Source organism: Balaenoptera ricei, chromosome 8, assembly GCF_028023285.1.
Source record: "Balaenoptera ricei isolate mBalRic1 chromosome 8, mBalRic1.hap2, whole genome shotgun sequence".
In the NCBI taxonomy this organism is placed as follows: Eukaryota; Metazoa; Chordata; class Mammalia; order Artiodactyla; family Balaenopteridae; genus Balaenoptera; species Balaenoptera ricei.
Window position 1 is genome coordinate 93,512,700 of NC_082646.1, and position 13,467 is coordinate 93,526,166.

Sequence of the window (13,467 nt, forward strand, 5' to 3'; positions counted from 1 at the left end):
ATTGAATTGCACTTTGGACATCAACTGCAAAAGCAGTGAACTGCAAAGTTAGGGAACAGTTCACAAGACCACCCTCACTTCTAATACCTGTTACAAGTTCAGGGCTTTCCTGAAACCACCCTCATATTCAATAACTATAAAACTCATATTCACTGAGAGCTGTTAGACTCAGTTAATGGTTTATTAGGGGGAAAGGATACAAATTAAAATCAACCATGAGAAGAAATGTTTGGGGCAAAGCCCAGGAGAATTCTAAACATAGAGCTCCCAGTTGTCCTCTCTTCATGGAGTCTAGGATAGCATTAAATCCTCTTGGAAATAATGTGTGACAATATACTTGGAATATTGACAACCATGGAAGCTTACTTGACCCTTGGTGTCCAATGTTTTTATTGGGGCTCCATCATATTGGCATAATTGACAGCCCATAAGGCTAATCTCAGTTTCCAGCTCCTTAGGAGACTGAGCTGATATTACATGATTCAAAGTCCCTACCTTGAATCATATTTTATTATCTGACTGACTCAAGGACCCCAGGCAAACAAAGGCACAACTATCAATCATGACTTTCCAGGGTCTTAAAGATTCTCTCTCACAAACCAAGGGCAAAGCCCATACTTCTTTATGGGCAGGTTAAATTCTTTACAACACAGACCCCTCAAAGGAGAGAATCTTGTAGAGAGGGTTGCCAATAAGGGAGCAGTCACTTAAGGTTGAGGGACTAATGGGTCACTTCTGCAAAAAGTGTATTTACAAAGTCAAGATGGAATAATAACACTCAATACAGTGAGTGCCGAAGAAAATAGGCATCCTGTATTTTACTCATTTGAGCAAAAACTAACATAATATTTCTGGAAAGCAAATGTTCAATATGAATAAAATAAATATTATAAATATGCATATGCTTTGACTCAGCAATTCCACTTCAAATTATTTATCCTATAGAATTTTTTAGATTGTGTAGTAAGATTAATTAATGTACTTATTATTTTAAGAATGATTAATGAGCATCTATTATGTGTCAGGTAACACACACTGACAGTACAGCAATAAATCAGTGAAGAAATTCCCCAACCCTCAAGCAGCTTTATTCTAATTGTTTCTTTGCATAAGAACAATTATATTATTGTTATATAAAATTGCAAGTATAATCTATTCATTAAATTATTACATACTCATAATATAAAATAAAATATTTCAGAAAAATATCTCAAGTAAATTATGTTTTGCTAAGTGAAAAATGGACTGTGTATATGATAGCTCTTTTGTTGCATTAAAATTAGAAAAAATATATTTTTAAGAGCTTTGCAGTAATTATTGCTGAGTAAAAATTATTGGAAATATTTTCTCTTCTCATCATTTTCAATTTTTTTTACAATAAGCATAATGAGAGCAACTCATAATTAGAAATAAAATAACATTTATGTTTTAAAAAATGGTTTCCTATATGAAAGTACTTCATTTAACACTTCTTTAATAATATAATATATAACAGCAATATTAACACAATCTCTCCCTATAAATAAAACTTGAATGGTGAGACTTGCCAAGCTAGTTATTTGAAAAAATCAAATGGTTCTTATAAATACATTTAAAATTTTAAATGTATTCTTATATAGTAGCAACAGCATGCATTTTGGACAGAACAACTTTTAGTATTAAATTTTATTCATTTCTGTATGACCTTTGGCAAGTTAATTCACCTACTTTAGCTTAATTTCTGCATCTATAAATTACAACTAACTATAACTGCTCAATAGCTTTTTTCTGAAGATTAAATGGAATAACAATGCCTGGCACAGAGGATTTTAATTATTTATTCTTTACTTTGAAGAGGATTATAATAGAAATGTTTATTTTTATTACCTGGGTTTAGTGTTAGCAATCTTAGACTTTTAGTTACTCTGATGAATTTCCTCAAATTAATGAAACCTATATTTCAAAATACTGAAAACGTTCTCTGAAAGTCATTGATCTGTTTCTATGTTTAGTTCTATTAGTGGATAATATTCTTGTTTTCTACATTACCATATGATTTATTTACTGTATCTAGATTAACATCAATTTATTTGACCCACTATTCACATGGACATTCTACTTGCATTTATGCTTTCTGGAGTCTGCTCTTCGATTTTCATGAAACAGAAATTTTCTTATCTTTGAGCAAAATGTTTAGACCACACAGACTCATATATTCTCACATACAGAGACTGAATTTTCAGAGAAGAAAACAACATCATTCTCCAAAACTTTTCAAAACCTGCACTCCCATGTTTCTTTTGAGTCAAGGTGGCACTATCATTATTCTAACAGTTTTCTTGAGTTACAAAGCTGTACAGAACTCATATTTTCTTGAAGGACTCACATCACTTATAACTTAACCAGCTTCCTAAGAACTTAGATTGACCCTGTTGATTTTCATAGTCATCCTTTAACTAAAGAAATTAAGTCACTCTCTTGGGAGATATGTCACCTGAACCCAAAGGGGGAAAACAATACTATCTCCACTCTTTGTTTTTAAGCAAGAACTTATCTGGAATGCTTCCTATGCTAATTATGACTAGACCAAAGATTAAAGAGGAAGAGTGATACAAATAGAATACGGACAGTAAAGAAAATAGTGTAAAATAATAAGGATTAATGAAGAGTATATATATTTTTATATTCTTAGTACCTATAATCATATATAAGTATAGAATAATATATACAATATAAAAATGATAATATAATATATACTGATATATATCAATATTTTATACAAATTTCCACATATATGTATAAAATAATATGAAAAAGGTTATTACAAACAGCGGCAGTAACAGCAACAGCAAAACCTTTATCTGAACTGAATTAGTCAAAAGCTGCTTGCAGCTTTTGTGACAAATGAGAAAAGGAAGCTGATTTCTTTTTTTAAAAAATTTTAATTTTAATTTTTTTAAATGGAAGTATAGTTGATTTACATTATCATGTTAGTTTCAGGTGTACAGCACAGCAGTTCAGTTATTTATATATATATATATATATATATATATATATATATATATATATGATAAGGAGCTGATTTCTTAGTGGAGAAGAGTTTCTTAAGGAGATGTGTGGGAGGCAGGGGACCCAGATAGAGGTGTCAGACCCAGAACTCTGTTCAGTCTTGTAAAGGGAACAACAACAAAGCAAAACCCGGCAGGGGCGGACTAAGCGGCTTCGCCATTCAGTTCCACCAGACCTAGTGCCAGTTCAAGCCTTTTCTGTCCAGGTAAGCATATGTAGTTGAGAGAAATTTGTAGGAGTAAATAAGGGTCATATATGACTGTTGGTGAGCAAAGCATGACAATTCTTGGTTTACTTGATCTTTGGTGTACCCTGACTGAATATAAAATTGATATAGGGGTAAAGGGTTTAATAGGAGTCAGGAAAAGAAACGAGCTAAAAACCTTTGCTTCACGCAAAAAGTGTAGTATATTTTCCTGAAAGGTCTATATTTTTTTACAACTTTCTACCTTCTACTGAAATAAAATTGGATGTTTTAGTGTCTTATATTTTGGAGCATATATACAGAAAAACTAAGGAAGACAAAATATTGGACAAAATATATAAAGAGGAGTACTATTGTAAATATTTTAAAAAATCCAATTTCAAACTCCCATTGCTGGAGACAAAATAAGAATAATGAACTCCTTGGCTCCTGTCACTTCTCAGTGACTTCACTGTGAACACTCATACTTTATTAATAACTCCTGGTATATATGCACGGCATCTCACCCACAGGTCTCAGAAATTACAAACACTGGATTTACACAAGAGGAAAATAAATTGCAAGTCATCTCATTTTCTGAACAGATGATTTGAAACCCAGAAAGGTTAAAATCGCTAAATATGAAGCAGAACTGTGAGTGGGTCAATGTTGTTTGGACCTATGAAAAGTGAGGCCGTTCTCCTGTCACGGGCAATAAGTCCACAGCTCGATAATGGATTAAGGACCACCAAAAGAAGGAAACCACATCTAGCTGAGTCGACTGCCTCATATTGCTTAAAATAATCCTCAAAACTCATAGGGTTATACAGAGAGAGCAAAATACAAGTCATCGAAAGTCAAACAACAAAAAACTACTTTATATTTGTAAACGATTTTACAACCTACAAATATTTCATTGGTGTCTCTTAATAACTCCAGGTGACTTTCAACAAGTGACCAATGGAAGGTTAATATTATGGTTTTGTTTTTCTGTTTTCCATCCCCCTCCCTTCTAATTGAATGTAAGCTCAGTAAGGGAAAAAATCATGTCTTTCTAGTGACTCTTTTTTTTTTTTTTTTTAGGATTTAAAAAAATATTTTAATAAGTAGAGGAAAGCTTTGTTCCTTTTATTATGCATATAAATTTTACAAATTACAGTTGTTTCTTTCTCTCTGAGTAAATAGAGAAGAGTGAATACAGATAACAGTAAGTAACACAAATGATCAGTCCTGGTGTTTACCCATAATACTGATGTATAACCAGAAGTCATACACAATAACCAAGTAGAAAGAGGCTTTACCTGTGTACACTGAAATGACAGATAAGTCAGATGTTCTACAAAGGAGATTTACCTTCACATAATTTACTCTTTTTTTTTAAACATCTTTATTGGAGTATAATTGCTTTACAGTGGTGTGTTAGTTTCTGCTGTATAACAAAGTGAATCAGCTACATACACATATATCCCCATATCTCCTCCCTCTTGCATCTCCCTCCCACCCTCTCTATCCCACCCCTCTATGTGGTCACAAAGCACTGAGCTGATCTCCCTGTGCTGTGCGGCTGCTTCTAGTGACTCTTTTTATCCCTAACTCTTCTCTCAGAATCTTGCCCAGAATAAGAGTTTAATAAATATCTCTTGAATGTTGTTGGGTGGATAAACATAAAAACTGAGGCAGAATTAAGATGAGTGGAGCGCTCCTTACCCTCAGTACAGAGTTTTTTTATTGCAGCATATAACTGGCTTATGACAGACAATAAATTAAAAAATGTGGAAAGAAGAGAGAGGAAGAAAGGAAGGAAAACAATTTGTTTTCCAGAAAGTAACAAGTTAGTGTGATACTCCAACACAGAAATAACTGGGGGGGAGGTGGGCAAATGATGGATGGTCATGAAGGGTATAGAGAAAACTCTTAAAGATTCTACAGAGGAGTTAGGGGAAAATAGCCTTCTCACTTATTATAGAACAAAATTTAACTGAATCAGGATGAAAAGAAAGAGTATTGCCAATCAGAGTAAGGTAAAGTAGAAATAAAGATATAGAGAAAATGATTGTTTGGGAAATATATATTGCTTTTCATAAGCAGAGGAAACCTCACATTCAATAGATGGCTTCTCAATTTTTATCTTTAGTAATGATATTTTCCTCCTTAGGAATCCACTCCTATTGTCATATGTACTTCACCAAAACAAACATACAAACAAACAAAAAAACCTGATCCATTTCAAATATGGCACTCTCTGATCATAATGTCTTTTCTTCCAGCTCACTTATTCTCACTCCAAAACTTCCTTCTAGCATGTTTCTTGCCTACACTGTTTTCCCTTTCTCGGCCATGTCCAGTTAGTGCTCATAGAATATCAATTGCTTCCCTATATTTTCTGGCACTGTTGCAGTTTGGTTGGATATGTGATTGAGTTCTAGCAAATAGAACTGTGAGAAGATACTATATGTCACTTCCTGTCTGAAGTATTCTCCTGTTGTGGTAAACTTATAGCCATGTGATAAGATGACAGGAAGGCCATATCTATGCTGATTCATCAAATCAAGGTCTCCCACTTTCCTTCTTTACTTGAATGAGAAATTAAGACTTGGTTGTGTTAAACCACTGAAATAGAGTTTATGTGTTGCTACACCAAATCTAGCATTGATTTTCCTAGTGTAACACTCTTCTAATCATTCTCCATGGAGAGAGCCAGAGGAATTGTTCAAAAAATGTATTAAGTAGCATCTTGTCACTCCCTTTTTAAAAAATATTCATTTGCTTCCCATTGAACTTGGATGAGATTCAAAACCCTGACAATATTCTCAAAGGCTCACCCCATGTGGCTTCTATCAACCACTCAGAATTCACCTCCCTTCACTCCCTCACGCGTTTTCATTCTCTTCCGCAATTATGCTGGCCCTTTGTACTTTGTGTGCCTTCTGCTCGCTGTGTTTATTTCCAAGATCATCACAGACCTAGATCCAAGTTTAAACACAATCTCGTCATGAGTTTGCCCCAACTTAGTTAAGGGAGCATCCTCAATTCCTGTGTACTCTAGGGTTAGAGTTACGGTGGATGTTTTTCTTAGCACATAGCATTCCCCTCCAGTGCTTTATTTGTTCACATGCTTATCATATGTATACAATTTGAGTTCCTTGATGGCACAGACACCATTATGATTATTTCTTTCATCTTTGTATTCTGGAAATATTGAACAGTGCTGGAAAGATGCCCCTCAAGATACATTTGTTGACTGATACAAAATCAGTAAGATAATTTTGCAGAGAGATTAGTCCATGAAGAAACTAAAATCCAGAGGAGGTGACATTTGAGATAAGAATTGAATGGTAAGATGCTACTAACTTGCAATGTTCTGGAAGCAGAACATTCCAGGAGAGGAGACAGCAATTGCAAGATCCTGAAGGCAGAAATAAGCACAGTGTGTTCCTGGAAGAGAAATAAGGTCAGTGAAACCAGAGAATAATAAGAAAGAGCTTTGGATTCTTTACCCAATGTTGTGCCTTTGCCTGGTAGAGGCGAGATGGTCCTCCCCAGAGAGCAGAGAGCAGTCATATAATTAACACCTACACATCTAGCCTGGGATGGGATGCTAGGGTTCCCTGCCCATGGCTTTCTTGCTAACATTATCCATTCTGACCCTAGGCTTGAAACGCAGCAACTTTTACACAATGCCTCAGTAGGAAAGATTCTCAGATATACTATTGTTTTTTAAAAATGGACTTACATAAAAACAGTAACAAAAATTTTCCTCAGCATTTAAAAAGACTTTTGGACACAGATTTTTAAAAGCTAGTTTCCAGGCAGGTCTACTGATGAGATTATCCTAAGGAAGAAAATAGAAATCCCACTTACTTCATGACCTACTTTTTCAATCCAGACAGGCAATACCAAAATACGAGCATCTTAGTCACTGAATGTCAGAAGAACTAACTGTTCCACAGAAATTGTATATAGTTTTGATGTGAAAATAGAAAGTTAAGAAAAAAACCTTTAGTCTGAGATTGTGTTTTTGTTGACTGATTTGGGGAAGATAGCAAACGGGGAATAATACCTCTTATACCTACAATGTAAGGACTAGCAAAGTACAGGAAGTGAGTCTATACAAACACATTTTTCTTCAGTAATGTGCCAAGGGCCCAATTGCAACACAGAGGTGGCTATTTCCAGGATGTGAAATCTACACTTTTTTCAGGCCACTAGGAAAACTATTTTGAGCCATCCTCAATTATGCAGTGCCAAATAGGCTCATTTGCTTTCCCTCTTTCTCTTCATTCTCGCTGTGGCCAAAGTGAAGGAGGCCAAAATCAGTTTGAGACTTAAAGTTCCAAGATTCTACATTTTGATTCATTTAAAATGATCTAAGATCTAATTTTCTAGGATCTAGCTTCAGGGTCTTTATTTAATTTGGGCATCGTTAAACTCTGGCGTAATGATTTGCACTAATATCTCAAAAGAAAGTTTTCTACTAGAATGGCAATTGATTCATTTTTACTTGGAAATCAGCCAATTGAACCAATATGCCATATCTGCTTGCTGGCCAGTGCTTGCTGGCCAGTGAGAAGAGAAGACAATGAGAGATTCAAAATGAAAGTCAAAAGGTAGATAGAGTATCTGGGTAAGGGGAACTGGAAGATCAGAAGAGATTTTTGTTATCAATCTCAGCATCTAAATCTCCTAATGACATAAATCTGTCAAGTTGATGAAAATATTTTTCTTCTTATGATTAGAAAGTCCCAGGCAATCTAGAAGTCAATCAAACAATTTCATCTTCTTCAACTTTTCTTTTTCTAACACCCACAACAATCATCACCACTGTCTTCTTACTCATCAGTTTGGGAACTCACTTCTTAATTTGACCAAACTAGCACAAATTGATATAGCATTTTTATAATTCTCATTGAATTAATATGAGGGATATTTCTTACTGATTTGGGAGGCATCCTAATTTAATAGAAACCCACCTTCCATCATGTATGGAATGAGTTATTTGCAGGACTACATCTTGTAGATTATTAGCACTATCCCAAAAGTGTGGACTTTTTCTAACTTTATTGATAAAAGAATACTATTTGAAGACTACTGACATAGAACAGAGTTTCTATGTGACATGTAGTTATTAATTCATGCCACAGTCATTTATTGTCTGTCCACTAGTTGACAGGATCTGGTAGGGGGTATCATTTAATTTATCTTCTAAAAAGTGACACTGTTGAAAATTAAACCAGGAAAACAGACATCAACCAGTACTGTCAATGAAAAACCAAGAGAAACAATCACCTTATGCTCTGGGAAAAAAGCACTAATTCAAACTGAAGAAAAGCTAGAGCATGAAACGGTGAATCTTATATCACCCTTCCCCTCAAGGACCCAACAAAGTGGTACTAGAGGTACATTTGTAGATGCCACACATGCGTGGCTTTAGTTGTGCATTCAATATTTTTTAAAATGCTGTAAATATTTTCAGTGGCTTTTTTCCCCTAAGTATTAAGGCCTCAGTAAGAACTGTATATGTAGATCCATTTTCTATTGTATTACCAAGAAAATAAACAGCATAAATTTCAACAATGGGAAAATTCCTACTGCAAAATATAGAATAGTTTGCAGATGTATATATTTTATATATCAATAAAAAAATAAATTATTCTTGAGATTCATTTTGCATTTATTTCCAGAGGATAAAAAATTAAAGGATGAACATAGTTGGTGTCAAAATTTTAAGGTTATGATGATTATGTTTACTTTAGTTTGAAAGTTTGAGCCCCAAATTATGTTGTAATGCTTCCTGGAATGATCATATTGACCTAGGAGTCTGGGGACTATGCATCAGACCTATGAGTATGTCTGAAATTAATCCTCTCACTTATCGCCTAGTTGATAGTTTTTCTTTGCAGAAGGTAAGCTTTTATTGAACAGCTTGTGATTCATAGTTTGTCAATGAGAAAAGATCTTGGTTAAGCCCTTTTGATTTTATTGGAATTTAACAAATTCTATGTAACAATACTGAACAGAGCCTTGTATAGAATTGATACTCAATAAAAATTTAAGGACTCTACCCCTTTTTTTGGACACAAATGAATTCTTCTATATCTAGAGTACCCATAATTCTTGGTTTACCCCAAACTGTCATGCTTTATGACTCCTGTTCCAGTGTCTGATCCAGAAAGCAACCTTTTTCATTCTCAGAAACCTTCTGTTTTGGAGCACACATTATTAGGTCTTCCAATCTAAGATTTCCATATTCACATAGCTAAGGCCTTTTCCCTCTCATATGCTTCAAATCTTTCAGTTCAGTTTGACCTAAATGTTGAGTGTCCTTATTTCCCCCCTCCTATTAACATCCAATTGATTGTACTGGATATTAAGTTAATCTGTTCAGTTATTCAAATGTACATATCTTCAGTGCTCAGCACTATGTTAGAGCCCAAGGATATAATGATAAGCAAGGTCCATATGACTCTGCCCTCATAAAATATGTGAATGTCAAGTGGATAAGGCTAAAAAGGTTAAGACAAAGGAAAGTCTAAGAAAGCCATACTGATAGCTACAGGAAGAAATTTGCCAGTGTCAGTCAAGTTCTCAGCCGAGCAAAGGAAAGAAATCCTGGCTCTCTTAGGCCTGAGCTGGAAAGCTAAACCTTTCAAATTCTAATGGGATCAAAGGAGCTCATATCCTGCATCTTTCACAATTTAGAATCTCATTACATCCACTCATAGACTGACCATAGAATCCTGAACTTTAAGACCATAATATGGCTTCTCTGGCGTGGGGGAAAAAAGCACTTTCATTTTTCAATACAGATAAGGTAGGAATTGAAAATTAGTTGATTTCCTTTTGGCTCTTTTAATTCTTTCCTGAACAATCACCACAATGTGGGGCATAAGTGACACCCTGTCCTGCCAGACTCCCTGGTTCTGTGAAACTTCTCAGCTCTCACACAATTTATGAACCAATTATGGCCTTTGGAAAGTCATAGTACAGTGACACAGGAAACAGTCATCATACGGTGACACAGGTACTGGGATGTAGCATTCAGAGTATTAAGGATTGCATAACTGCCTGGAAAAGGCCCCTTTGTTATCAAAAATTAAATTTTGTTTTACTTTTCTTTTGGTCTAACAAGGGAAAATATGTTAATTATGGTTTTCTAGCTCTGACTCATTCAGATTTGCAGGATCAGTCCAGACATAATATTCTCATTTAAATCCAAATAAATCTTTCTTTCCTTCTTTCTTTTATTTTGTTTCAATTGTTATTGAATCCACAGTGGATTCATCCAACCATTACAAAACATGTGTTAGGATATGTATTGGGTTTCAGAAATAAATGCTTTCTCTGAATTGCAAATGAATAGTACTATTAGTACTACTATGGAAATAATAATATTTGGTTCCTGAAAAAATTTAAGTAGAAGTCAGAATATAATGTAATATGAAACATAGTAAATGATCAATAAATGTTATAAATAAGTGCTGGGATTTCCTACATTAATTGAAAAGGTAAACCAAATAAACTGCTGAGTATTTCCAAATCTGAGAACCTTTTAAATAAATTTAAAACCACCATTTTAACACACACACACACACTTTCCCCCCACACACAGAGATATTAATATATAAAGAGAAATTATTAGGGCTTAACAGACCAAGCAGTGCAGTCTAGCAACAAATCTAAAGGGTTACTCAACCCATATAAAGCAGATCTTACAATCCAAATAGAATAAAAAGAATCCAATATTTTCAAACCTGAATAATCATTATAATATATGCACTTTAGTGCCAATGTCAATACTTTCTTGCTTAAAGGATGATTAATTGTATTTTCCATTTCTAGGACTGTCATAATTTATCTATTTCAGAGACATATTCATAGTACTACCAATATTATTTTCATAGCTTATAGTTTTTCAGCTATACTATATTACATGCTGGTCACAAATCCAGTGATTTTGATGAGACTTTTTTTTTATTATCTCCATTTTACAGATGAGAAAACTGAGGCTTAAGGATATCATGTTACTAAATACAGAGCTATAATTTATCAAATATGAAGATAAGTTTTACCATTTGGTCTTATTCCACTTGCAGACCTGAGGACATTGATCACACTTTTTCAGAATTATAAACATGTATCCTGTCTTTTTTTTAGGTTTATTTTTCAGGGTTGTGGAAAGAGAACCATAGATTGAAGATGACAATCATAATAATAATGATTAATCATGACTGACATTTTGAGTGCTGTTGTCTTAAAATATAACTGCGTAAACAAGATTTCCTGCAGTTTAATTTCTGCTGTTGAGGAAAATACCCTCATTTGTATTTCCTGCAGGCAAGACGCTTTCAGAGGACTGCCTGCAAATCCCAGCCTCCGGGCACAGCAGTGCCCTATCTGGGGCTTTCATGCAAATGCCTCATTGCACTCAACCAAAATTACAAATTGATTACAAGTCACATAAACAGGGATCATCTTAACATCACAGAAGTTTAGCTGCCTCTGGGCTGAAACAAGGCAGCTGTTTTAATCGCAAACACTGTACTCTTCAATAGTGTAGGACAGTGTGAAAATGGTCTGATTCACAAATGCTGCCTTCGACTGTAGCTACATAAATATCAAAACAATGTAAATATATTAAAGACAACCCAAAATAAGACTAAAAATAGTGAAATAACGAATTAGTAAACTGATATACAAAGGGAGATTAAAATTCAAAATGCAATGGACTCTGCATTTTGCAGAGGCAGAAGTGAAATATAACGGAAAACAGTCCAAAGACCACATGACTCCATTAGTAACGTGATCTGTGTCAAGTCACTTATACATTATGAAGCTCAACTTTCTTACCCAGGAAAGTATTGAGACTACATTATCTCTAACATCCTTTCCATGACTAGAGTTCTCTTAATTCTATAATATTTTTTAAATGAACTTTTATTTTAAAGTATGAGGCTAAAACAGGGCAGAGGTCAAAAGATATACATGGTGCCTTCACAAAACCTGGAAAATTCCTACCATCTGTTATGTGAATTATTGATCCATATATTTGTCATTCTTTCCCATCTTGAAAGATGATGAAGTCATTCCCAGTTGTTTTATAACATTACTAAATTGCTCTGCACTGAGGAGCAAAAAGTATGGTTATATTACATTGTTAACCAAAATTTCAGGATGGTCACTCTGAGTCTTGACCTTTTTTTAAATAAGTAAACTACTAAATGAACAAAATTTCTGCTTTCACCAAATAAATAAATAAATAAATAAATAAATAAATAAACTGTCTTTTAAAAGCTGATGTATGAGCAAAACCTTAAGTGGGGTTTTCAAGAAAATATGTTGTTACTTATGCTTAGAAAATTTTTAAATTATTACCCGCGCCTCCAGCTTCTACTTTCTTCCCTCATAGTTACAAAATAGACTGCACTTACCAAAAACAAAAAACACCTACTTAGGTAACTACTTGGCTTCTTTCTTTATTGTGTCAAAACAAAAGAAGTTGCACCAGACAATATTAAACAGGCAAGAAAGACTTTATTCAAGGCTATTGCAATAGAGGAGAGGGATGAGTTCAGAATTCAGCCTGAATTAAACTCCTCTGAAACAAAGGGCAGGAGCGTTTTTATGAAGGTAGGGTTGGAAGTTCTTAGACACATCCATATTTGCTAATTGGCTTTATCCATAGGAAAAATCAACTTTCTCCTATCTTCATGGCAGGAGGTGATTTTACTACTTGGAGTGAGGCATCTACCCAAGTTAGGCTCCTACATACCCACAGTGGACAGGAGATAGAGGCTTTATCTGCCTAGATGATTACATTTCAAATGGGTGACTCCCAGGTCCTAGAGAAAGACATTCCTGGGTTATAAAAACGAGGCTTTAAAAAAATTTTGCATCTCAGAGTAATAGAGAACAATCTCACAATTACAAATAAAACAGTCTAGGAAAAGGGAGATCAGGAGCCAGAGTTAGGGAGAAGCCTGTCTAAAATTTAGTCAAGCTGAGAGAACATTAAAGCCATCTTGTCCAATTGCAAACTTCTCTATACATAGTCAAAAGGAAAGTGGTTGGAGGAGAGAAAAGGGAAGAGAGAAAGATACAGATAGAGGTAGACAAATGATAGTAGTAGATAGATAAATGATTGATAGATAGATAGATAATAGATGGACAGACATAGATTGATAGACACAATTTATAGTGAATACTTTACAGTGACTCCTTACTTTGAGCCTCCAGAA